This window comes from Ranitomeya variabilis, chromosome 1 (genome assembly GCF_051348905.1).
Source record: "Ranitomeya variabilis isolate aRanVar5 chromosome 1, aRanVar5.hap1, whole genome shotgun sequence".
NCBI lineage: Eukaryota > Metazoa > Chordata > Amphibia > Anura > Dendrobatidae > Ranitomeya > Ranitomeya variabilis.
In genome coordinates, this window is record NC_135232.1 from 85,549,544 (window position 1) to 85,577,542 (window position 27,999).

General features: G+C 40.9%; 1 protein-coding gene and 1 long non-coding RNA gene across 8 annotated transcripts in view; one reads left to right on the forward strand and one right to left on the reverse strand.

Moving 5' to 3' along the window:
- The window catches only part of PDE4D (phosphodiesterase 4D), a 1,072,650-nt gene that overhangs the window by 114,397 nt on the left and 930,254 nt on the right, over positions 1 to 27,999 (reverse strand). The gene's annotated exons all lie outside the window — the stretch shown is intronic.
- Positions 61 to 27,999, forward strand: LOC143805995 (uncharacterized). The gene is made up of 3 exons (XR_013221370.1): positions 61 to 109; positions 2,597 to 2,771; positions 27,280 to 27,999. It is a non-coding gene; the product is annotated as an uncharacterized LOC143805995 (long non-coding RNA).

Below are 27,999 nucleotides of genomic sequence, written 5' to 3' on the forward strand. Positions count from 1 at the left end.
TTAGAAGCAGATCTTGTTGCTATGCAACAAGTGTTATTCTACAGGTTTCTATGGGACCACCGCCTATTGTGTAGTAGTGGCGTCCAGTGCAGTCATTCTTGGGAAACAGGTACTGTATATTCAGTTGAGATTGTAGCTACAAATGTATAATTTGCAATACTCAGCATTTGACACATAGTTACCAACATTTGAGTTGGTAATTGGGCATGTTTTAGTCCCACTCCCTCACCAGGCTCCGTGCCATCCAAGCCTGGATCCGATAATCTATTGTCAGGGTTTAACTACACCCCTTCCCTTTGGAAGTTGCAATTTGCTGGAATTGTCTTCCAAAATCAGGACATTCCCAGTGAATTTTGGACAGGTGACTTATATGAAAAGTCGATCCTGCCATAGAAATGAGGGTGGTACTAAAATGACTAACCCAAGTACGAAATGCCCTCAAAGCCATAGTAACATTTCCTTCATGTTGCCAGTATGACAAGTTTCTGTTGTTTTTATTATAATTACCCTTTAACGACCAGGGGTATTTCAGTTTTTGCATTTTCGTTTTTTGCTCCCCTTTTTTCCCAGAGCCATAACTTTTTTATTTTTCCATAAATATGGCCATGTGAGGGCTTATTTTTGTGGGACAAGTTGTACTTTTGAATGACACCATTGGTTTTAACAAATCATGTACTGAAAAACAGGGAAAAAATTCCAAGTGTGGTGAAATTGCAAAAAAAGTGAAATTCCACAGTTATTGTTTTTTTTTTAACCATGTTCACTAAATGCTAAAACTGACCTGTCAATATGATTCTCCAGGTCATTACGAGTTCATAGACAACAAACATGTCTAGGTTCTTTTTTATCTAAGTGGTGAAAATAAAATTCGCAAGTTTGTTAAAAAAACAACAAACAACTGGGCCATTTTCCGATACCCGTAGCGACTCCATTTTTCGGGATTTGGGGTTGGGTGAGGGCTTACTTTTTTTGTGTGCCAAGCTGCCGTTTTTAATGATACTATTTTGGTGCAGATATCATCTTTTGATCTCCCGTTATTGCATTTTAATGCAATGTTAAGACGATAAAGAAAGAAACGTCTTGACTTTTTTTCTCGTTGCGCCGTTTAGGATCGGGTTAATTCTATTTTTATATTGATAGATCAGGTGATTCTGAACGCAGCGATACCAAATATGTGTATTTTTTTATTGTTTAATTTTGAATGGGGTAAAAAGGGTTGATTTGAACTTTTATTTATTAATTGTTTTATATTTTTAAAAGTATTTTTTTTACTTTTTGTATGTTTCCATAGTCTCCATGAGAGACTAGAAGCTGCACTCCTTCGATTGCCTCTGCTACACACAGGCGATGATCAGATCGCCTGTGTGTAGCAGAAATGCTCACTTGCTATGAGCGCCGACCACCGGGCAGCGCTCATAGCAATCTGACTATGACAACCTTAGAGGTCTGCTGGAGACCTCTGGTTGTCATGCCAACCCATCGGTGACCCGCGTTCATGTGACGGCGTCACTGATGGGTGGGATAAACGATGCACTTATGGTAAGTGCGAGTTAAATGCCGTCAGAAATTGACAGCGGAATTTAACTAGTTAACAGCCACAGGTGGATCGCAATTCCACCCACGGCTGTTGCGGGCACATGTCAGTTGTATATATTAGCTGTCATGTGCCCGGAAAGGTGTGGGCTCAGCACCGGAGCCTGTACCAAACAAGGGGAGTCTGACATCTGCGTATTATTACACACAATATTGGAAAAGGGTTAAGGACTTGTGCACAGAAGTCAGTATGGTACTGCAGTGCTTCTGCTTGCTGCTGCACAGGCCTTTTTTTCAATAATACTTCTGGAAGTCAACATCTTAAGACATAAGTGCAATGTTTTTTTCTTTAACAGCCTTCAGCTCAATCTTGAGCCATGGCATCTTGATGGATGAACGATCTGTAGGAAGATCGATCTTATGCAAGCCTATATAGGTCCACCAGAGTGTTTGCTGCCATTATCTTAATAGTATCAAGCCATCAGGTTGCTGGCCTTCCTCTTCACCGTGTTCCTTCTATTCTTCCGGCCACAATGTCCTTCTCCAGTGATTGCTCACTACTAGTGATGAGCGAGTATACTCGTTGCTCGGGCTTTCCTGAGCACGCTGGGTGGTCTCCGAGTATTTGTTAGTGCTCCGGATATTTAGTTTTCGTTGCCCACAGCTGCATGATTTATGGCTGCTAGACAGCTTGATTACATGTGAGGAATGCCTGTTTATTAGGGAATTCCCACATGTATTCAGGCTGTCCAGCAGCCATAAATCATGCAGCTGAGGCAAGGAAAACTAAATCTCCGAGCACTAACAAGTACTCAGAGAACACACGAGCATGCTCGGGGAGACCTGAGCCACAATGCTATTCACTCATCACTACGCTCTACGTCTCATATGTCCAAGTATGCAAGTCGTAGCTTGGTGATCCTTGTTTCAAGTGACATGTCAGGCTTGAGTTGTTCTAAAATTGATTTATTTGTTCAGCTTGCCATTCATGGTGTTTATAACATCCTTCTCCAGCATCACATTTCAAAGGAATCAATTCTTCTTCTGTCTTATTTCTTTATAGTCCAGGTTTTGCAGTCCACAGAAAAGGCCAAACTATAGGAGCTGTGTCTTCATTGCCAGTGAATTGTTCCTTGATTTGAAGACCTTGTCCAGTGACTTAATTGTTGATTTGCCCATAGCTATTCTCCTATTAACTTCAGATGTCGTCGCTGCATCTTAAGTGATCATTGATTCAAGTAAGTTGAAGTTCTTTACATTTTCCAGTTCGTGGCCGTCCATCTCAAATGTGTCCCGGTCATGCCTTGCACATGGTATATGATTCTATACAAGTAGATACTATGAGTAAACTTTGCTTAGACATTGGTCTTGTGTTAGAGCCGAGGTATACTTTAAGAAATAACCCCCGGATGTATACCTCCAAAGAAAGCTTAAGACATAAGTAAGGAAAAACTGAGAATTCACTAACATATGTATCAACACATTTCAAGATACGATTCTAGTTTGTCTGCTGTAGTTCTAACAGTGATGTCATCTAGAAGCACATATGCGAATAAAATGACATAAACCTGAAAATTAGTTAACTAGTAATCTTGAGAAGAGATTAGGGAAGAATAGGAAACAGATGCTATTAGGATTTATCCAGATTAGGTAACTATGTCACATGAAAACGCAGCATGTAAAGAACCCACCATTGTATACAATGAATATACAACATGCACAATATTAAGAGGTAGTCTGTAAGCCACCTAACATTGAATCTAAAAGTCGAAAATAAACTTTTAAAATAAAATTGTATATATTGTTGAAAAAATTGTGTATGTAATCCACCCTCTGCATTGCAAAAGAGTAAAACAAGCCTCTTGTGTTTAATTTTTACATGAATAATATGGAGATATGGAGTGTAAAGATGAGTAAATTATTTTGCCCAATTTAAGTTTTGTAGATCCTTGGGTTGGCATATAGGTCAAAAACCGCATGTGCATCTGCATGCCTTCTCCTCCCTGTCTCCTTTCTTCTGATGCCACTTGCTGCACTTTCGGGTCTAATAATGTACGGACTCCCTTTAAATAAAAGTTTAGCAATTGAAGTCATGAGCGGTAGCTCCAATACAGGAGTTGTAACTGTGTCAAACAATGTTGTCAACTTGTCTGTTCTCTGTATTGGTGCCAGCTAGTCTACTGCCACAGATCACTGGTCAGGTGTTGTCATCTCCTGACCATGAAGCTGTTATCCACCCTTGCTACCTTGTGTCAATCTTACTAATCCTCTAATAAAGGCATACAGCAAGGTAAGAGAAACACTAGCGTGACATTTCAAGGATGAGACCAGTTGAGTTTAGAAAAAGTGTTAAAAAATTGTCATATGTTAAAAAGGTCAATGTTCTCCATTCCTGTTCTTTGTTGTCTCCTCAAAACGTGGACAATCATTTTAAGTTGACTCTTGTTTATTAAGTTCAGTGTATATAATATATGTTGAAAGGTCTATTGTTGAACTGCGCCACGCAGATTGGCACATTACTGTCCAAAGATCTTTAATGGTTAGCAATAGCAATGAGAAATCCTCATGGGGATAGGTGGGTTATGTGGTATGGAGGGCTAGAATGAATAACAAAGATTGTAATTAGAATGTGAAGCGATGATGAAAGCAAAACCTCATATATCTTATTAAAAGTCAAAAGTTACATCCTGGGAGTGGCAGCCAGCAGTTAGGATTGCTTTCGATGCGCACAGGCCATAGATAATTGGCATAATTTTGGATGAGGTCACAGGAATTTGCACAGCAGATGATTTGGGAGAACCAAATTATTAGGGTGGGGTAACTAGAAATCTGTACCATCTGTTGAGTGATCATAATATCTTTTCTTCACAACAAGACAGAAATCAATTAACCAAATTCTAATAATCTGCAGCGAAATGTGCAAACCTCAGACTGACCCAATCTCTAAGCCCCAAATCAGAATTAATTCAACATCACGACTCGTGCCCTTCCAATTGTTTATTTCTCTATCTCTTCATATTTTGATCAGCATTTATGGATCCTAAAGGTAGAAATCTGATCCTCCAGTAAGAAAGATTTCTGACATATTTATATATAAATTGGAGACATAACTTAAAGGGGTATTCCCATCTCCAAGATCCTATCCCAATATGTAGTAGGTATAATAATACTACTAGCAAATACCTCCAATTAGAAATATAGTATAGTTTTTCTGATTTGCCATGTCACTTTCCTCTTGTGCAGGCATTGCAGGACCTTAGGTATCCATGGTTACAACCACTCATATAGCGACAGTTAGTTAGGTAGGGGTTGTAACCAAGGACACCTAAGGTCCTGCAAAACCTGCACATGAAGGAAGAGTCATAGCGAATCAGAAAACCTATACTACATTTCTAATTGGAGGTATTTGCTAATATTATTATTACTGCACCTGCTATATATTGGGATAGGACCTTGGAGATGGGAATACCCCTTTAATGATGTCCTGTGAAATTTAAAAAAAAAAGCCTGGCTACAAATAGAGAGCTGCGTTTGTCTGTGAGAGTAATAAATTATGATGAATCAGAAGTTAAGTACGCTCCCAGAGTGCCAGCATTAAGTCGTAAGCCACCAATTGCGCAAATGGCCCTAAACCAGATCCCACTTATGCTACCAGTGAGTGAGAGCTAAGATTTTAATAATCTTGGCATCATAGCCTGGGGAATCCTAGCGCCAGCCTGGTGTCTTCTTACAGTCCTTCTCTTTAACCAGCTTACGTATATAGTGGCCTTTCTGCACATATTAGCTTTCAGAATGTCATAGCGAACTGAACCTCCTCATTTAGATAAAAGGAGCTGTAGAACTTAAGGTTTTTAGACGCTATCTGATATATGTTTTTCTTCCTAAAATTTCCTGTGCTTGATTGGGAGTTTAAGTTTTAGAAAAACATGTTGAAATATCTAAAATTAGCACCTAAGAGAGCTGCCAAAGACCATCTTCTACTCCGGAGGACCCAATATACCAGAGCATTACATAATGGCCCGATCTTAATGAGAGCTGTGTAATTCCTTATTTTCTCTATGGTGAAGGAACATTAATACGTTGTCAGATTCCGCCATAAACTACAGGGGAACCCAGCTGTAGTGTACACTATGAGGAACTTGTACGGTACCACCTGGATGAAGATGTAATGGAAGATGACAAAGTGCAAGGTTACACTGTTTCTTTCATATTTTGGAGGACTATGGGCAGTGGCGTAACGTGAAGATTGTGAACTACAATGGAAAACGTCCAACAGGGCCCCCAATTGTCACAAGTCTTTAATAGTAATACCCTTTTTCTATGGGCCAAATTGCTCTTTTGCCATCTCAACCCCTGTACCTATTTTAGTTACACCTCTAACTATGGGATCCCTCATGAATACATTTTGGCATTACCAAGTGGTTAAAGTGTTCCAGATGGACACAAAAATGGCTGGTGTATATCAATAAAGGTCATCAAAAGCCAAAAAAAACCAAACACTTTTGATATTGACCATAAACGATGGAAAAATGTTGACAAATACATAGGAGTAACAGGGCCAGCGTCAGCACCCAGCGTACCCGGGCAAGTGCCAGGGCCCTGAGCAGGCGGGAGGGCCCACTCGCCATCAGGGACAGCTGCGCACTATGGGGGCCTGGTGTCTGTGCTAGTGCAGAAACCCGCTAGTGGGCCCCTCCGCTTGATCATTGTCCCAGCACTTGTGATACTTACCTCTCCCAGCTCCACCGCTGCAGCGTTTGATGACTGTGACGTTCAGGTCAGAGGGCGCGATACCGTCACGTTTGTGCGCCCTCTGCCTGAGCAGTGGCAGTTCAGAGAGCTGGAAGACAATGACGCTGAGGAGTCCGGAGCAGAGCAGCAGCCAGCAATGAGAGGTGAGTATTTAACTTTTTTATGTTTGGAGCATTATACAGTATATGGGGATAATCATACACTGGAGCATAATATATGGGGCCCATCATGTATGGGACTCATTATACACTGGAGCATCATATATGGAGCCCATTATACACTGGAGCATCATATATGGGCCCACTATACTCTGGAGCATCACATATGGGCCCAATTATATATGGAGCATGATATGGGCACATCATACACTGGAGCATTATATATGGGGCCCATTATATATGGAGCATTATATGGGAACTATTCTACATGGAGCATTATATGGGGCCCATCATATGCTGTATGGAGCATTATGTGAGGCTTATTATACTATATGGACCATTATTTGGGGCTCATTATACTGTATGCAGCAATATATGGGTCTCATTATACTCTATGGGGCCCATCCTATATTGTATGGAGCATTACATGGGGCCCGCTATATATGGCGCTCATTATATGGGCCCGCTCATATATACTGTATGGAGCACTATAAGAGGTCTATTATTCTGTATGGACAAATATATGGGGCTCATTATTCTGTATGGAGCATTATAGGGGGCCTATTATTCTGAATGGAGCAATATATGGTGCCCATAATACTGTACGGAGCAGTATATGTGGCTCATTATACTGCATGGAGCATTGCATGGGGTCCATTATTCTGTATGGAACAATATATGTTGCTCATTATTATGTATGGAGCATTATGTGGTGCCCATAATACTGTATGGAGCAATATATGGGGCACTTTATTCTGTATGGAGCACTATGTGGTGCCCATAATACTGTATGGGGCACTATACTTTCCAGTTTCTGACCTATTGAAAAATTTACAATAGATATCACTCATGTAATGTAAGAAGTGAAATCTTTGGCAATGTACTATACCTATATTTCTCTGCTGTAACTGTGCATTATGAATTGTGGTATGTGTTAAAGGGGCCCACTGAGACTCTTCCCACGAAAACCTGGAGCCGACCCTGAGTAGATAGGAACATCTACAAAATTAACCCCTTTATGACCTTGAGGTTTTCCATTTTTGCCTTTCTGTTTTTTGCTCCCCTTCTCCCTGGAGCCATAACTTTTTTATTTTTCGGTCATCATGGCCGTGTGTGAGGCTTATTATTTTGCGGGATGAGTTATACTTTTGAAAGACACCATTGGTTTTACCATATTGTGTACTGAAAAAAGGGAAAAATAATTCAAAGTGCGGTGAAATTGAAAAAAAGAGCAATTCCACAATTGTTTTTTTTTTTTACCATGTTCATTACATGCTAAAACTAACCTGCCATTATGATTCTCCAGGTCAATATGAGTTCACATATGCCAAACATGTATAAGTTCTGTTTTACTTACATGGTGAAAATCTAATTTTTGCAAAAAGAAAAAGAAAATGGCGCTATTTCCGAGACCTTTAGCATCTCCATTTTTCAGGATATGAGGCTGGATGAAGGCTTATTTTTTGTGCACTGAGCGGACGTTTTTATTGATACCACTTTGGGGTAGATACGATGTTTTGATTGCCTGCTATTGCATTTTATTGAAATGTTGCGGCGACCTAAAAAGTTATAATTACGGAGTTTTGATTTATTTTTTTTGTTTCACCATTTACCCATCGGATTAATTTTTTTAATATTTTGATAGATCGGGCATTTGTGTATTTTTTATTTTTTGTTTTATTTTGAATGGGGCGAAAGGGGGGTGATTTGAATCAGCTAGGTCGTGAAGGAGTTAGAGGAAACCTGTCACCATAAAAATGCATTCTAATTAGTAAGCACTATATTGTAGAGCAGAAGGAGCTGAGCTGAGTAACATATATAGTTTTTGGAGAAAACATTCAGTATAACCTGTGTTTTAATCACTTAATTCTCTGCTCTCTCTTGGATTTTGGATCCAGTGGGCGGTCCCATCAGTGACTGACAGCCTTCCTTGTAAACCTGTGCATACAGGAACTGCTGTCAGTCACTGATAGGACCGCCCACTGGATCCAAAATCCAAGAGAGAGCAGAAATAAAAATGCTTAAAAAACACGTTCGACTGAATCTTTTCACACAAAACTATATACAAATCTACTCCGTTCTTCATGATCTACAACATGACGCCTGCAGATTGAACTGCAATTTCATGGTGACAGGTTCCCTTTAAGCATCTTAAAATCAAAGCTAAGAAATAAAGCAACTTCGATCAATAGGGTTTAGCCAACTTGCTCCTGACGTTTTTTGCATTTTGGTTCTAAGGGGGCTCTCATTAAGCTGAAAGGCAAAAACTAACCTCTAGTATTTTCCCATTTTTCTCCAGTTTTGTTTTGCTATTTTCTCTATCCTGAATATTGCATCGGCCGCAATTTAGTTACAATGTATGAGCGCGCTAATCTATTGTTATATCCTCTATCAATACGACCTATGTGTGCTGAGACTTGTCAGAACATTTCAATTTTCTATCTTTGTTCTTTTGTCTCTCCTATACTCTGTTTATGACCTTATATCATTGATCTAAATTCATGGGCTGGAGAACCGTAACGATCAATCAAAGGCTATCTCACTTTTATATTATTGTTACATGTATATTTGCAAAACCAATGAAATTCCTCATAAGACAATAAATTGAGCCTTTCACATATGACCAAATAAACACCAATATAGAAAAATAAAGGAGTAGAATCAAAGGTATATATGAAAATAAAAGATCAATTTTATTTCAATAATTAAGCACCATATTACAAAACTAAAATAAACAGGATTACATTATTAGGGGCACAAGAGACAAAAAGCTTAAAAGCAGATATAAACCCCCAGGAAAATAGGACCAGACATATCATATGTTTTCATGAGCAATAATACCTATAATATGAAGTAGCATAACATGTATGTCCGGTTTAAATCCCAATGCCCATATATCACAATGTATACTGATGCAGGTATCAGATCCAAACAAATGTTGCACAATTCCACATCAAGGCCTAAGGAAGCAAAGAGACACCAAATGCTAGTCATATAAATATAAGTAAAGGTGGCTTAATGCAGAAATAGCTAGAACAAATACAGACAGGCAACCCCCACATGTAATCAAGCAGTCTAGCAGCCACAAATCATGCAGCTGCGTCGATATGAACTAAATCTCTGAGCACGCCGAGATACTCGGAGACCGCCCGAGCAACGAGTATACTCGCTCATTACTAGTTCCCAGCAAACAGAATCGCCTTATCGCGACTGCTGGGTATACATTACTTGGTCAATTTATGCCCTAAGTATGCTATTTTCTTCCTATTTATTAGGGCAGTAATGCAATTCAAATTTCATATTTTCATGCTATAGCGCTACAGAGTGCAACTTTATTTGTTGGTTATATATGGCGATGACTAATCTTAGTTTGCTCCTATACACACCTGTTTTTTGTTTGGAAGTGATGGTCAGTCTTTTGTTATTTGCATATTTCAGAAAATAAACTTTTGTTACAAACAAATATTTTATATTTTGACTCAGTGCAATGCACCTGCTGCCATTTTTCTGCACGCTAAATCCTATGTTTCCATATCAAAGTTATGATTTTTGACTACAATCCTTCCATGAAGGTCACTTCTGGCAAGATGTCTATCAACAGTAGATGGGTCTATCTGGGACCCAGTGGTAGCTGGCAGTAATGAGCTGATGGAACCTTTGGACATCATCTGATTTTGATGGGAAGACTGATGTGTCTTTCATCTGCTGCACTATGTTTCCTTGGCTAACAACTGTCTACGGTTCTTAACCCTTTCACGACATGCGCCGTACATGTACTGCGCATGTCGGGTCCCCTGCTTTGATGTGCGCTCCGGCGGTGAGCGCACATCAAAGTCGCGACATGTCAGCTGTTTTGTACAGCTGACATGTGCGCGCAATAGCGGCGGGTGAAATCGCTATTCACCCGCCGCTATTAACCTGTTAAATGCCGCTGTCAAATGCAGACAGCGGCATTTAACTACCGCATCCGGCCGGGCGGCCGGAAATGACGTCATCGCCGACCCCCGTCACATGATCGGGGGTCGGCGATGCATCAGGAAGGTAACCATAGAGGTCCTTGAGACCTCTATGGTTACTGATGCTGGCCTGCTGTGAGCGCCCCCCTGTGGTCGGCGCTCACAGCACACCTGCAATTCTCCTACATAACAGCGATCTGATGATCGCTGTTATGTAGCAGAGCCGATCGGGCTGTGCCTGCTTCTAGCCTCCCTTGGAGGCTACTGAAGCATGGCAAAAGTGAAAAAAAAAAGTTTTTAAAAATGTGAAAAAAATATTAAAAATATAAAAGTTTAAATCACCCCCTTTCGCCCCATCCCAAATAAAACAATTAAAAAAAAACAAAACCTACACATATTTGGTATCGCCGCGTTCAGAATCGCCCGATCTATCAAATAAAAAAAAGCATTAACCTGATCGCTAAACAGCGTAGTGAGAAAAAAATCCGAAACGCCAGAATTACGTTTTTTTGGTCGCCGCGACATTGCGTTAAAATGCAATAACGGGCGATCAAAAGAACGTATCTGCGCCGAAATGGTATCATTAAAAACATCAGCTCGGCACGCAAAAAATAAGCCCTCACCCGACCCCAGATCACGAAAATTGGAGACGCTACGGGTATCGGAAAATTGCACTTTTTTTTTTTTTTTTTTTTTTTTTTAAGCAAAGTTTGGAATTTTTTTTCACCACTTGGATAAAAAATAACCTAGACATGTTAGGTGTCTATGAACTCGTAATGACCTAGAGAATCATAGTGGCAGGTCAGTTTTAGCATTTAGTGAACCTAGCAAAAAAAACAAACAAAAAACAAGTGTGGGATTGCACTTTTTTTGCAATTTCACTGCACTTGGAATTTTTTTCCCATTTTCTAGTACATGACATGGTAAAACCAATGATGTCGTTCAAAAGTACAACTCGTCCCGCAAAAAATAAGCCCTCACATGGCCATATTGACGGAAAAATAAAAAAGTTATGGCTCTGGGAAGGAGGGGAGCGAAAAACGAAAACACAAAAACGAAAAAGGGCCGCGACTTGAAGGGGTTAAAGTTGCCCATTTCTCGGCGTCTTCAATGATGAGAAATACAGGCAGGTGATTATCCATCATACAATGCCATCATGGAGGCATCTGATTGGCTCTAAATGTATTCTGCAGCAGGATACATAGATAAAAATAAACTATGGACACTTCTATTTTTGAAGGCATTCATACTTTGCAGCATTTTTTCCATATTTGCCTAAAAATCTTGCATAGGACGTGCTATAGATAGAAAAAAAAATCTGCCTGGAAATTTGCACAACTGCAAAACCCAAAATGTATGGAAGAGATTTTGTCAAATGTCATTCACTGAGCTGGAATTATCATACACTACTGGTTTTCTGTAACAAAATGATCTGAATACTCCAAAATGACACAGATGCACCCAATAACTTCTCTTCATTAGGGTATGACTGTGATGCCCTAAATCAAAAGGGTGTTCATGGTGAAAGGTATTCCGAGACATAATATCTTGTTGGCTGAGTACATAAACCAAAGTATATGTAGACACTTTCCAGTTTGGCCATAGCCAAGCGCCCATGGTTGCATTATGTTGCCATTGTCGAAAAGTCTCCATGTTTTTCATGTGCCTTCCTGACGGACATGTTTAGCTGATGCACTAAAGAGGTCATAAAGTTTCAGGATCATTTGTTTCAGGATCATACTTGTAGCACTGTTATTATAACAAGCCAACTGCTCGGGTTGAGACCATTCTTGCTGGTGCCACACTGTGCCTTGTCGGACATTGTCTCAGCTAGCCAGCTAATTACATTGCTCTACTTTTCCATTGCCTGAGGAGCTAATATTCTGTGCGGTTAAACCTTTACATTAGATTCTTAAGATGAGCATAATAAGTCATAGAAGGGAGCGGTTTGCTTGGATGACGTAGGTAGCTGACACATGTCAAAACACAATACTATCGATGGACATGAAAACCACAAAACTGCTCAACCTGATCCTATATACGTCAAGAATGAGAACTGTAGATTTTTCCTTAACCCTTTACACCTTTAAGTAAGCAAAAAACATGAAGGCGACACGTTATACAATTACGTAAACTCCCGCAAATATATATATATACCGTATATTTTATTTTTAGCTAGTTTCCTGCAAAACTGGTAGGACAAGAAACAGGATTGTACTTCTCCGTATTAAATTATGGAAATTTAGCTGACAATAGTAAAAGTTAATTCCAGGATAGATGTTCAAAGTCAGAACAAAAATAGTAGAAGTACAAGGTAAGAAACAAGCCAATGATCAATGGATCATATGCGTTTGGGGTCTCCAAAAACTTTTCTCAATCAATAATTTTCAGACTGGATACAAATGATTTTATCACAGCCATCCAATTTTCAGATGCGTCAAACTTGGACTAGACTAATGCTACTTAATAAATGTAATTTTATGATTGCCTAATCTAAGTTTACTCCACTGGAGATGAGCAGTGTAATTCACAGAGGGTCGAGGTCAAGTAGAATTTCCTGAAATTTGCTGTTTCAAGCGAATACGGACATCTTGAGATTTGATACGCGATTAGTGAAAAAAAAAAAAACCTTGATGGGCACCATTGCCCACACAGCAGAAGCACAGCGCACGCGAAGGGCTGACATACTGCCAATGCCTGGAGGTAGAGAAAGGGCCCGCCGTCATACACCGCCGGCCATTCAGAAGCCAGCAGCTGACGTTGACGTGCACGTGACTAGGGGTACATGGCCAGGACGTCATGCGCCATGGTGAGGATGCTAAAGTCATCTGCCAGCTCATGCGTCGGCTGTAGAAAGGACCCCTTGTGGTGTGGGAGCATGGGGGAAGGTGAGTAGTATTGTTTGTTTTTAATGTATTGGAAAACAAAGTATATTACAGCAGGATGGGAAACATATACTGTATACCTGGATAGGGAACATATATTCCTTGGATGGGGCACATTATAGCAAGATGGGGCACATATATAACTAATGGGGCCCATTATAAAAGATTTGACCAGGATGGGGGCATTATACCAAGAAGGAGGCCAGGTTGGTAGACATTATCCCAGAAAGGGGCCCATTATGGGGGACATTATTACTGGAAAGGGCCTCCCTTATTACGTACCATCCTCTCTAGTAATGTATGGGACAGTTCCTTATTATGTAGTGTCCTCTTTTGTTACATACAATGCAGTCCCATTATTAAATAGTGTTATATCTTGTTATATATAGAACCGTACCTAACAGAGTGTTATCTTTATTTTTGTTATTCACAGCTCTCTCTTTAGTACATATTCCTCTCGATAGATATAAAATGCCTGCTGATGAAGCAGCACTTGACCAGAAGACCAGTCTATCAGCCACCTCCACCAGAAAAGAAGATTTACCATGTTCCATCAGCAGTAATTTCAGTTTATATTTAATAAGAGAGGACGTTATGTAATAAAGACTAGGGCACTATAAATAACCAAAATAATGAGAGTCCGATATGTAAGGGATGGTGCGGAACATAACAACATAACAAGAGAGGGTACTGTGTAATAAGGGATGGTGCTATACATAACATGAGAGAACACTGCGTAATAAGGGACAGCATTATACAAAATAAGAGACAATGTAATAGATATATTTATATCTCTGTAGCTTGGATGCCATAAAAGGAGGGGGCCCAAATGCATTTCTTGCACAGGGGCCCCAAGCTGTCACTGTCCGGCCTTGGTGTGCGCAATGTGAGGATTCACAAGTCTTCAGTCACATAGAGTGAATGCAGACTTGAAGTTGCAGCCTAAAGGTACCTTCACACTAGGCGACTTTACAACGATAACGATAGCGATCCGTGACGTTGCAGCGTCCTGGATAGCGATATCGTTGTGTTTGACACGCAGCAGCGATCTGGATCCTGCTGTGATATCGCTGGTCGTTGCTGAAAGTTCAGAACTTTATTTGGTCGTCAGATCGGCGTGTATCGTCATGTTTGACAGCCAAAGTAACGATGCCAGCGATGTTTTACAGTGGTAACCAGGGTAAATATCGGGTTACTAAGCGCAGGGCCGTGCTTAGTAACCCGATGTTTACCCTGGTTACCATTGTAAATGTAAAAAAAACAAACAGTACATACTCACCTTCTGCTGTCTGTCACACGTCCCCCGCTTCCCGCACTGACTGAGCGCCGGCCGTAAAGTGAAAGCAGAGCACAGCGGTGACGTCAGTGCGGGAAGCGGACGGCGAGGGTCGTGTGACAGATCGCAGAAGGTGAGTATGTACTGTTTTTTTTTTTACATTTACAATGGTAACCAGGGTAAACATCGGGTTACTAAGCGCGGCCCTGCGCTTAGTAACCCGATGTTTACCCTGGTTACCCGGGGACTTCGGCATAGTTGGTCTGTGTGACAGCTCTCCAGCGACCACACAACGACGCTGCAGCGATCGGCATCGTTGTCGATATCGCTGCAGCGTCGCTAAGTGTGAAGGTACCCTAAGACAAGACAACCCCTTTAGGATTGATGTGCAAAACAACAATCTTAATTAATCAGTTTTAGGATCTGCCTTTTCTTACAAGTACTGTAGGGACTCTCCAAAATAGACAACCCCTTTTAGAAGCTCAGACTTCTTATATTTTGAGTGTAAGGATAAGATTATTATTATTATTATTTATTTATGTAGCACCATTAATTCCATGGTGCTGTACATTAGACGGGGTTACATCAAAATAAGATAATAAAGATCCCCACAATACATTCATGAGAACATTTCTCAGTAGCAATAAAGATAAGCTGAACCGAAAGGTGTCTTATCAGGAAGCTCATACTGAAATATCTTGATTATCTCAAGATAATCAATCATCATAAGTTCTGTAAAGACGTAAGATGTTTGTCTTACGTTTGTTTTAGTTCATCGAAGTAAACTGATTTCTTATCACCTTGAACGAAAGGTCAGACTCCGTGTTGTTCTGTAGCACAATTCTTGTAGATGACTTCATATATATTCTATCTCATCAACCTTTCCTCCAAATACATAACTCAAATTGCCACATACTGAATCTTTACAACATAATACCATTTAAAGGGCCATATAATGCTAAGCTAGAGCCTAAAACGTGAAGGCCTCTTGCAAGAAATAAAGAAGAGGAAACAGAAATGATAAATACTTTGCTCGCAACTATGTGCAAAAGTCTTAGGCGGGTGTTGAAAAAATGCTTTAACAAAGAGATGTGGAAACAGTTTATTTTTATCAGTTAACAAGATGCAAAGTTGATGAACAAAACAAAATATAAATGAAATCAGTATTTGGATTGACCAGCCTTTGCCTTCAAAATAGCATCATTTCAGGTTTCTGGTTCTCCCGGGTCAACGAGATTATGAAGATTGAGGATCTGATCTCGTCATCACAGAATACAACCTCCTCTTTAGAAAAACCTGGTACCACAAGCTGGTGTTCCAAGAAACTGAAGAATATCAGTTGTATCTAGCACAGCTCTCACACTTGGTTAGCCAAAGCGTTGCTCACACAATAGACATTTTGCTGTTGACCTGTCCTTGACAATTACCCGTGTTTATGTTTTGGGGTTTTTTTGTCCTTTTTTTCCATTTCTTATCTCCCCTTCTTTTCTTTTTTTTCCTACTTATTCACTTATTTCTCATTTCACCCTTTTTAGCCCTTGGGGCCATTTAGTTAGTTGTTAAAAACACACAGTGCCTGTACTCCACATCTACTTGGTCTATTGCACTATGTTTCATGTTTTAAGTGCCACAGATGTATTCAAGGATTTTTCTTTACAATTTTTGTTTATTGAAGTTTGTAATTTTCTCTTGGGGCTGCGTCCCACATTTGACCCAGTTGTGGCCATGCAATGATTGCCCAAATGAAGAATTTACAAAAAAAACCACCACAGCATCAATTCTTCTAGGTATGCTTGTACATAGTTTTCGAAGGAACTCGACAGGGCGGTTGTTCAAAACATCCTGGAGAACTAACCACAGATCATATGTGGATTTTGGCTTGTGCAAATCCTTCTGTCACTTCATGTAATCACAGACAAACGTGATGATGCTGAGATCAGGGTTCTGTGGGGGCCATATCATCAGTTCTAGGACTCCATAGGACCTATTTATTTTTAAAGCCTATTTTATGTTTGCTTTTTATTTATTATTTTTTTTTTTTACACTCGCCATTGTGGGTCGGGTTTTTGTTTTGCTGATGTTTTTGATGGATTCATCAATTTTGTATTTTTAAAGTCTCAAATTTGCGCCAATCTACTCCAGTCTCCCTTGGAGTGGCTTTTATGTACACCAGTTATTTTAGATCAAATTTTGCCACATTTAGTTAAAAGTGCGACTTTTTGTGCTGAAAAGTAAAAAAACAGGATAAAGACCTGTGACCAGCCATGAATAACACATGACGTGACATTTTTTAATTTGCTTATAGTGACATTCATTCCACAGCACATTTCAGACATTATCATCACTGTCTCCTTTGGGGCTCACAATCTAAATTCTCTATGAATATATCTTTGAAGTGTGGGAGAAAATCCGAGTACCTGGAGAAAACCCACGCAAACATGGGGATAAATTATATAAACTCCTTGCAGATATTATCTATGGTGGGATTTGAACCCAGGACCCCAGCACTGCAAGGCAACAGTGCTAACCACTGAGCCACCATGCTCCGTCCATTAATGACTATTTACTCCTCCTGAAATTAGACTGATGATTCAGTTGAAAGGTTGAGTAGACTCATCTCTGTAAAACGAGAGAGGAAAGAGTAGTTCACTTTATTTTAGAAGAAATACAGCAGGTCAGAAAATTGTTATCGGAGCTGAAAGCGTTGGATGAAGACTTACTGTAACTGATAGCAGATGTGGTAGTGGACAAAATCTGTGGAATAGGATCAACTTTAACAAACTATTGCTTTGCTTTATGAGATATTGGTAACATTTTTAATAATTGAATTTGTGTCTTTCAAGAGGAATTCATTAACTATGTAAGTCTAATTTTCATATTGGTATGGTCCAAGGGCATAATAAAAAATTGGTGGGAAAGTAAAAATTCTGTCTGTTTAAGATGGAAAACCCATGCAGTATAATTAATCTAAATGATGCGCAGTATCCTGGTCCAGCTGCTACATCAGTAGTCCATGGCCACCAAACCAAAGCCCTGTGTATCTTCTCCTACCTGCAGATATACCCAATGCCTCTTCTGAATAGAATGCCTGGCGCAATGTCATGAGCTCATCACCCTGCAATGATTACATTGCATGGGACCTACTATTCAAAAGAGGTACGGGGAATGTGGGCAGGTTCACAGGGCTATGTTCTGACAGCCACAGACAACTAACGTGGTAACTAGACCATAGTCCTGGAAACATTTTTCTTTAGAGTTTATTAAACTGCAACTTAATGATGGCTTATAGAGAAACTTTTTGTCTAAATACTGTACACCACAACTCATGGGATACAATATTCAACTCTAGAAGAGGTTTATTCCTTAGAACATGAGATAGGGAGGAATATCTGTAGGCCAAAGGAAAGCCACAGAATGTGGAAGGTCCCGTTTATACCATGTGTTGGAAGAAACCTTGCAGTAGAGTTGATCTAAAAGTTGTGGTTACTAGAAGCGGCCAAATAGGTTGTCTATGGCCACCAGACCAGAGCCGTACAAACTTCCTAGGTCTGATTAATATGCCTGCAGGTACTAAGGAACGCGGTCAAAGGAGCTCTGAGAAATATCACAGGGGATTTTTCCTTTATTTTGCAACGCGTTTCAATGGCTACAACCGTCTTCATCAGGTGGCAACATAATTAAAACAAAAGGAAGAGGTATTGAAAGTGATAGCAACCAATAAAAATTAAGAATAGAGGAAAGAATATTTCCCTGCGATATTTATCAGTGCTCCTTTGACCGCGTTCCTTAGTACCTGCAAGTTTTTTTTCCCTCTCAGAGGGCTCACGGCTGGAGCTGCTATGGACTTACCGCTAATTTAATCTATCCAATAACTCTGGCCTCATCTTCAGCGCTCCCCAGAGACCGCAAATCTGTTCTTTTCTGATTAATATGCCTTGCGCAAAGTCATGCGTGCGATGACCTTGAGTGGGACCTACTTATCAGAAGAGGCACTAGGGATGCCTGCAGATAGTAGGAGGTTTGCAGGTCTCTGGTCCTGCAGCAAAAGACAATCAATGTGGCAATAGACCAGGGTCCTGTAAATCTTCTTGATTAACTCTACTGTGCACCTTGATGGGGGCTATTAGACTTTTTGTCTAAGTACTATACACAACAGCCCATGGCAAACAATAGTCAAATGAAACCCATGGCAAACAATATTCAAGAGAAATCTATAAGATTCATTCCTTAGGCCTCATTCACACTTCCGTCAGTACGGGTCCGTCGCAATGCGTTGGGCCGACGTACCGACGGACGTTGTGAAAGTTTTTTGTGATGGTCCGCCAAAACACGACGGACGAGACGTGTGGCCATTTGTCGCGATCCGTCGCTAATACAAGTCTATGGGCAAAAAACGCATCCTGGGAGCACATTTGCAGGATCCGTTTTTTGCCCTAAACGACGAATTGCGACAGATGCCAAACGACGGAAGTGTGAAAGAGGCCTTAGGAACATGGGGTCAGGAGGAATTAGTGTCAGCCGAATTACAACCACTGAATGTGTATAGCCCTTTATACACTGAAATCAAGAATTTCCTAATGAGTATTATGTAAATCAGGGCCACCATTATTTATTGCCCTATGTTAATGAAAGGTATTTTATCAGTGTGGTGTAGTCTCACCTGCAAACGCTTGATTTGATGCCAGCGTAAATTTATTATAAACAGTGAGAATGGTGTAAAATAGAGAAAAGGTAATTGTTATCACAGTTATTTCACAATTACCGTATATACTCGAGTATAAGCCGAGATTTTCAGCCCAAATTTTTGGGCTGAAAGTGCCCCTCTCGGCTTATACTTGAGTCACGGTCGGCGGCAGGGTCGGCGGGTGAGGGGGAGAGGGCGCTGAGGCATACTTACCTGCTTCCGGGGCTCCTGGCGCTGTCCCTGCAGTCCCACGGTCTCCGGGTGCCGCAGCTCTTCCCCTGTTCAGCGGTCACGTGGGACCGCTCATTAGAGAAATGAACATGGACTCCACTCCCATAGGGGTGGAGCCGCATATTCATTTATCTAATGAGCGGTAACGGTGACCGCTGATAGAGGAAGAGGCTGCGGCACCGAAGACCAGCTGTCCAGGGGAAGGAGCGGGACACCGGGAGCAGGTAAGTATTACATATTCACCTGTCCGCGTTCCACACGCCGGGCGCCGCTCCATCTTGCCGGCGTCTCTCCGCACTGACTGTGCAGGTCAGAGGGCGCGATGACGCATATAGTGTGCGCGCCGCCCTCTGCCTGATCAGTCAGTGCAGAGAGACGCCAGGACGGGACGCTGAGGAGCTGGGGGCAGCAAGAGAGGTGAGTATGTCATTTTTTTTTTATTGCAGCAGCAGCAGCAATGGCACAGCTTTCTATGGCACATCTATGGGGCAATAATGAACGGTGCAGAGCACTATATGGCACAGCTATGGGGCAATAATGAACGATGCAGAGCACTACATGGCACAGCTATGGGGCAATAATGAACGGTGCAGAGCACTATATGGCACAGCTTTCTATGGTACAGCTATGGGACAATAATGAACGGTGCAGAGCACTATATGGCACAGCTATGGGGCAATAATGAACGGTGCAGAGCACTATATGGCACAGCTATGGGGCCATAATGAATGGTATAGAGCATCTATTTTTATTTTTAAAATTCACCGGTAGCTGCTGCATTTTCCACCCTAGGCTTATACTCGAGTCAATAAGTTTTCCCAGTTTTTTGTGGCAAAATTAGGGGGGTCGGCTTATACTCGGGTCGGCTTATACTCGAGTATATACGGTACTAATCCGTTTAAACTGTGTGAACTCTGTCATGTGACAGTAACTGTACCAGTGTGCCTTTATTGAAAATATACCATGATAAACAAAATCGGAAGAAAAAAACAAATATCCATAGACCCAGAGAGCCCTAAATCTCTAACAACTTCACCATTTGTTTTACTGAAGATGAAAAAGAGTAATAGCTTACAATTTTACTAGGTAAGATATTAGACTTCAAAGTTATACAGCATGTGCCATGGGGCGTATGCGCAGACGACTCACTGTACAGGCGTATTACAGAAGCAACGCTGTGGATGGGATATTAGTTTTTTTTGTGCGGTTAATTTTTCCCTATGGAAAGTATGCAGTGGATATCTTTTGAGTGTGTATACACTTATAGGAGTTGTTCCCTTTCAATTAAGCTTCTCCCCGTGCCGTCCTCACTGGCGAGTCTCCAAGGCCACAACAGGTGCCTGTCGTTGGCTGTGGCGTTAATATCACCCGGCAGCCAATCACTGACCTCAGCACCTTAATGGGGTGTTCCGTCTACACTGGCAGAGCCAATGAGCTCACTGATTGGTTGCTGCATGGTGAAGGTGAGGTCAGTGCCAAATCCAGTCACCGGAATCAGTGGTAGAGAGGTGGACCATGGGAAGGTGAGTAGAGTTGGGATTGTTGTTTAATAGCAAACTTCAGCCAATTAATAACCTCTTTACAGTCTGACTCTATTCTGTGCCATGTACCAGCTTTAGGAGCAGCAGCAGTCATACAAAGGTGATGGTTTGTTTGATTTTGTGTGGGGCAAAAGCATCTTCAAAGAGGAGATGTAGTATGGCATAGTAGTATGTAGCGGTCCTTGGTGATAGCGTGGTTCTCCACTCATAGATGGCTGAAAGATGAAGATGTACATTGTGTCAATTGAAGAAGTTTACTAACAAGGAGTGTAAGAGGAGGACAAACAGTTTCACATGAGGCAACAGGTTAACGTAAAGATGCCTACACAGTTGGCACTTGTGATTATTGGTTTACACCTGCTGATACTTACAACAGTCTGCTGGCAGTTTCCTCAGCAGCACCGATGTCACACGGCCTCAGTATCACATTAAATTATTATTATTATTTATTATTATAGTGCCATTTATTCCATGGCGCGTTACATGTGAGGAGGGATATACATAATAAAAAGAAGTACAATAATCTTAAACAATACAAGAACTGGTACAGGAGGAGAGAGGACCCTGCCCGCTAGGGCTCACAATCTACATTGGCTCACACTCCCAGTACTGGTCTCAAACACTCACAATCTCCTGTCAATTACAGCAACTTCTTGCAGTAGCTTCTTTGGCTCCTTTACACACAGGTGCAGTCTACATTTTTTTGGTTACTGATTCACAGTCCCCGATACGCAGGCACTAGACTCCTAACCAACTCTGGGAGAACACTGCTCTTCACACTCAATTGTCAGCTTCCAGACTCCTCTGAGGCTACTCTTCAACCATCACATACAGGTCTCTCCTCATTCCTTACAGAAGGATACACACTTCACACAGAAGAATAAGCCTCTATACTTCCCTGTGCTATGGCAATTCTTGCAGTTGTAATGATGACTCTGTTTCTCAGGTTGACTTGTCTCCTACACTTAGGACAAATCTCACATGACTACATTACAGTTTAGGCAAGGGCTTTTTCTCGTACTTCTGTGCCCTATCTAGCCGGAGATTACTCACCCCCACTGCTAGCTACCTATAGTGCAGGTATTTCTCCTGGCACAACGTCTCCCTGTACATATCTGTGCCATTTATGAGTCTGACTGCTACTAACAGAAAAGTCCCCTCTTTTACGCTCCCTAAGACGCTACAGAAGGTATGAAGACACAAGCCTAACTGACCCCATGCTTGCCAATGACCTAATCATCAGACATCTGCCACCCAGCAGCACACTGCATGAGCTGTTTCCTGACTCGGGGGGCATATATATCGCTGCTCACTCTATGATGCCATTACTTGCATCTCTCATGTGCCCCAATGCCAGGCACCTTTTACTACTACCTAACAACAGCATGGGTGGTGTGCAGAACAGCATAGCAGAACATTACATGATATTTGCAGAGCAATGAAGTAACTTCAATAACTACGTGATATTCAGGTTGTAACCAATGTGTACAGCACTGCTGAATATAACAGCGGGATGCATGTAGTGTTAAAACCTCATGATTAGAATAGAACTAGCAGGAGGAGATTTATCAAAACTAGAGAAGTGAAGCAGTTGTCCATCGCAAGATTCCAGGATCCACTACAAGATTTTGGATAACTATTAATCCCAGCATTTTTTTTTTCCAACACATGTCTTATTTTCATATGAAAGCTGGCCATCGTTTGATGCTGCCATGCATTAGCATTAGTGATGAGCGAACAAGCTCCGATATCGTGTTGTCCGAGCATGCTCGGGCGTTATTTGAGCATTTTGGAAGTGTTCGATTAATATGTTCGAGTCCCCGAGGCTGTTAGAGAACACACGCGGGATTGCCTAACAAACAAGCTGTCGAAGAGCCGCGAATCATGCAGCCGCGGGGACTTGAACATATTAATCGAGCACTCGTAAGATACTCGAATAACACCCAAGCATGCTCGGATAACACGATATCAGAGCACGTTGGCTCATCACTAATTAGGAGAGCATCACACCACACATTTTGTATTGTTCTATTATCCAAACAATCTGATTTTCACAGGAATATTCCAGGAGCGATCTCAGATTACAGCATAGTCCTGCTCTGTCCTGGCATGTGTTCAATATAGCAGCTACTATAAACAGCAGACAGCGTGTACTATGTGGATGGTCTGCAAGCACGTACTACACCATATTGCTCCCTTCTTTTGAGGGAGAATAGGAAATACATGTCAAGACAGCCATGCTGCCTGTAAACAAAGGCACATCTGATAGATTACAGAAAAGGGATTTAAAGAAGGAAGTGTAAACCATCTGCACACAGACGCCAAACATGGCCGCACTGTCCCGACTCCATCACACAAGTACAGTAAACTTAGGCTAATTCAGCCAAGATTCTGTATCTGCTTCTATCCAGCTCTCACCCCACAACCTATTCTAGTTAGTGGACTTAAGCCACGTGCACACGTTCAGTATTTGGTGAGTTTTTTACCTCAGTATTTGTAAGTTAAAACCAGGAGAGGAACAAACAGAGGAAAAGTGTAATAGAAACACGTCACCACTTCTGTATTTTCACCAACTCTTGGTTTTATCTTACAAATACTGAGGTGAAAAACTCACCAAATACTCAACGTTTGCATGTGGCCTTATTTTTGTAGTTGGAGACTAAAGAAAAATCAAATAAGTAAAATATTAAAAGACTGACTGATTGTCACGCACAGTATAGGAAAGACTAAGTGCAACACGAAGGGATGAGGGGAAGGGAGCCCGACACTAGGGAAGGGGGGAGTGGAGACTCTTAGGCAGATCTAAAGTCACTATATAGGTTCTGCACCTATCACCGAGCAGTAACCTAATCCCTGCCTTACCCTGGCAATAAGCCCTGATTAGGGAATGACGGGGTGACACCAGTCTATCCCCACTACCACTAAAGACAGCTGGGATAGACAAACAAGGGGAACACTTATCTTGAGTAGACTCAGAGTTGTAACACAGACAACCTCCAGCAACACCAAAGAGGAAGATAATAGCCGACTGCTATAGCTCCAAGCCTCAACAGGGGGATTTGGAAATATCACTGGCAACTCTCAGCAGCATGCTCTGGGTATTGTTTTAGCACCTGCAGCTTATCATTGCTAGTCCGACACGCCCCCTTCTGTGATAGGCACCTCATGGTCTATGGACATTGCATATACAGTGTCTGGTGTGGGCGGGGTTTGCTTTCTCAGCTCTGCTTCATGCTAAATCTAAAAACTCTGATTGTGTTAGAACAGATGCACCCAGAAAACTAAATGATACATCGTTGGATTCAGCTTCTCTTTGCCTACATCCTGCTGCTCTTAGGCTGCTCTGTCTTATTACCCTATGATTCACACCCTCAAATAAGAAGGTTTGTATCTCTGGAACCATATGGCTGATTAAAAAAAAAAAAAACTGACTACACAGGGGAGTAGCGGGAATGTTATAAAAGCAAAACTGGCCACTTTTGAACTGGTAACATGTCCTTTTTAAGGCTGTGTTCACACAGAATATTTTGAGAAGGGAACATGTCGGACCATATACTGCCCTCATCGTATAATAAGGAAAGAAACCACTGATGCTCTACAAGTTTAAGAAGCTGAGATTGCTGGACAGTATAATTAGTCTACTGGAGAAGACAAGTGGAAATGAAAAATGTTTTTTCAAACTTGGTAGCCCTTAACTAAAACAAGTCACTTCTTCACACCAGAAAGTTCTTTCAAGAACAATCTTGTGCTCATTGCCATTGTGTTGACACAGCACTATCGGCTCGAGTTTACTTAAGATGCACTTGACACTAGAATTCCCGCCTCTTTACTTACCCATACACATATCAGTCGCTTTGTAGATATGGTGCCCTGAAACTGTGCCAGAAAGCAGTAAAGGCTTATTTGAGCGACGGCTTCACACAACCATGAAGAGGAAAACGTAGTGTTTTAAAAAGGTTTTTTGTGTCCATCACAGGAATGGTAAATGCTATCCTTGCCCCCTCCAACCCTAGTTTTATTCACCTTGCCAACTTTCTACATGTAGCTCACATTTTTTCATGTGCACCTACGGTATTTTTATTTATTTATTTTTTTACTTGAAAGCATTCATTTTTTGCAACACATCATTTTTATAATTAAGCTTCATTAAAAATTTTAGGCTTTACTTTGACTAGAGAGGTGAGATGATAGGTCAGTCTGAAGAAATGTATTTTTAGAGCACTCTTAAAGCTGTGGATCCTGGAAATAAACCGGATTCCCTAGGGTAGTGCATTCCAGAGAACTGGCACAGCATGAGAGAAGTCTTGGAGATAGAGGATGTTAGTCCTAGATCATGAGTGGAACGTAGAGCACCATTTGGTTGATATGTCATGTTTTAGAGAAAACTACATTGCTTTCAATACTTCCTATTATTTAGCTTTAATAAAACTTTATCAATAAAATTAAATACGAAGTGAGTTCTAGTGCATACCTGTTTGAAAAGAGCTAAAAATACATAAGCGTTTTTTTTCACCTGTGGATTTTCTTCGTCTCATCAGAGTATATGGGGAAAATCCACAAATAAAAATCATAAATATCGCAAGAGAAATTGACTTGTTGCAGATTTCTGAAAACTCACCACTGGTCAGTTTACGAGTTATAAAAAAAAATTAAATAAATAAAAGCACAGTGAGCATGAGATATCTACAAATCCCATCCACTTTACTGGAACTGTAAGACGCCGTGTACTGTGGTTTTTTTGGGGAAAGAAGAATACACAGCATCAAAAACTCACCAAATACCCATCATAGGAACTTACGGTAAGTTTGGTAACATAATAATTTATTTTATGAGGTTATTTTTTATCTAATCACATACTGATAATACTCTTTTTTTTATCTTTACAAAAAAACATGACATCAATGATGAACATCTTAAAATTAACTTTTACTCATTTTTTTAACTTTCTGGTGGTAACACAGTCAACAATCACATGTACTAATCTGACAAATCACAGGCTTCATTAAAGTAATTAGTGCCAAGTGTGACATTTACCAGACGGCCTCAAGAAACCATTTTAAGTCCTCGTGTTTGGTCAGACATTGAAACACCACCTGTAACAATATACCTGTGTGTCCCAGCGCAGACTAGGGGGTTTAACATGACATGAATCCAAACAAAAAGCGCTTTATATGTAACACATTTGGATCGTGTCCGTCAGTCGAGTCACTTTTAGCAGTGGTAATGTACAGACAAGTCTGGTTTCATAACATTAAAACACGGCAAAGAAAGAAGAGGCTAAATTCTGCTGGTTTGGGTTTTCCTACATATGATATATCAATGGAGATAGATCTTGAATTTCTATGCCAAGGCAGCCGATGATCGTAATGGCCACATGCCCTTATTGTGGGGCACAGATATAGGCGATTGCCTGACGTATGTCCTGGACGGTAGATCTTGGGGCGGTCAAAGATCCACTTAGTTGGGGTACATAGATTCAAGAAGAAGTCTGCAAACCAAATTGTGGCCAAGATGGAGGAAAAAAATTGTAGAAGTGTACACACGAGGAAGGCAGAGCTAGAAAATTATAGATCAATAGAAACACCTTTTAGGCGCAAAGGTGAACAGCTTTTGTGCTCCTTTGGTGGACCTGAAGTATCACCATAACCCCCTGATCAGAGAACCTACTGGAAAAAGTAAAATTGTGTTGGTATTCATCGTTTCTATGAGTATGTTCACATGTGACAGATTTGCTGCAGATTTTTCAGCAGCACAGCTGTTGATTTTGCAGAGGATTTTGCTGCGGTTTTGTAAAAGATGCAATGGAATTAATGTCAGGTTTTTCAATCTGCACAACGACATGTCAATATTCATGCAGAACTCTCTAGATCAGAGGTGTCAAACTGCATTCCTCAAGGGCCGCCAACAGGTCATGTTTTCAGGATTTCCTTAGAATTCCACAAGGTGCTGGAATCATTCTGTGCAGGTGACTAAATTATCACCTGTGCAATACAAGGAAATCCTGAAAACATGACCTGTTGGCGGCCCTCGAGGAATGCAGTTTGACACCTCTGCTCTAGATGGCATTTGTTGCAATCTCATCTTCTCAGCTAGTTCCATATTATGCTGTTGATTTTGTGCATGCAAACTAAAAAGGAAAATGGGCATCAAATTGGCAATGTGAACATAGATTTGTTACTCCTTCCTACCTACTTTTCAGCTAATCAGTAAAACGTTTTCTTACCTTTAATGACCTTATTGTTTTAACCATTGATTATTTACAGAAGGAAATTACTGAGCTCAAGACTAAGATCACCACAACAGAGCAACAACTCATCAATACTTTTTCATCTGAAGATTTTAAGACTGAAAAACAAACATGATAACATCATCTCTGAACTTCGTAATAATCTACAAACTAAAAAAAGAAACAAATTTCTATGCGATACAGAAGATTATAAGAATAACCAGGTATATTGATGGTATTCTACTGGCTCCTTCAGAAACCGCAGGTCATCACGACGAGGATACAGTCCTATCTCTATCAGCTCAGACAGCGATTTTGTCGCTTCAAGTTCAACTTTTTCAGAACCACGTCAGGCCCGGCAATACTGAGGATGACACGGAGGGTGAGGCAACACCGGTCCAGATCAACACAAGATGACAACGAGATCACAGGTACAAATACTTCTACCAACATTGTCTACAGCATCTCATCACACTGCCTATCTCCCTCCGAAATGATTGTTTTACAGAAGGGACTAACTTTTTGCCCGGTACCATGCTTCAATACCTTTGAAGTTGACCAAGGGTTACACCGTTTCTTTAGGACTTTAAGGCTGAAGGCCAATTTTTCCAGCCAGCCACCGGTAAACCCACCTATTGAGGAACCTTCACGGAAGATTTTTGCTTTAAAAACTCTTAATCTACGTATTTCGAGCTCTTTTCAACCACCATGATCATATCACCCTATTGAAACGTATATTGATCTCGTTCAAAGGGAT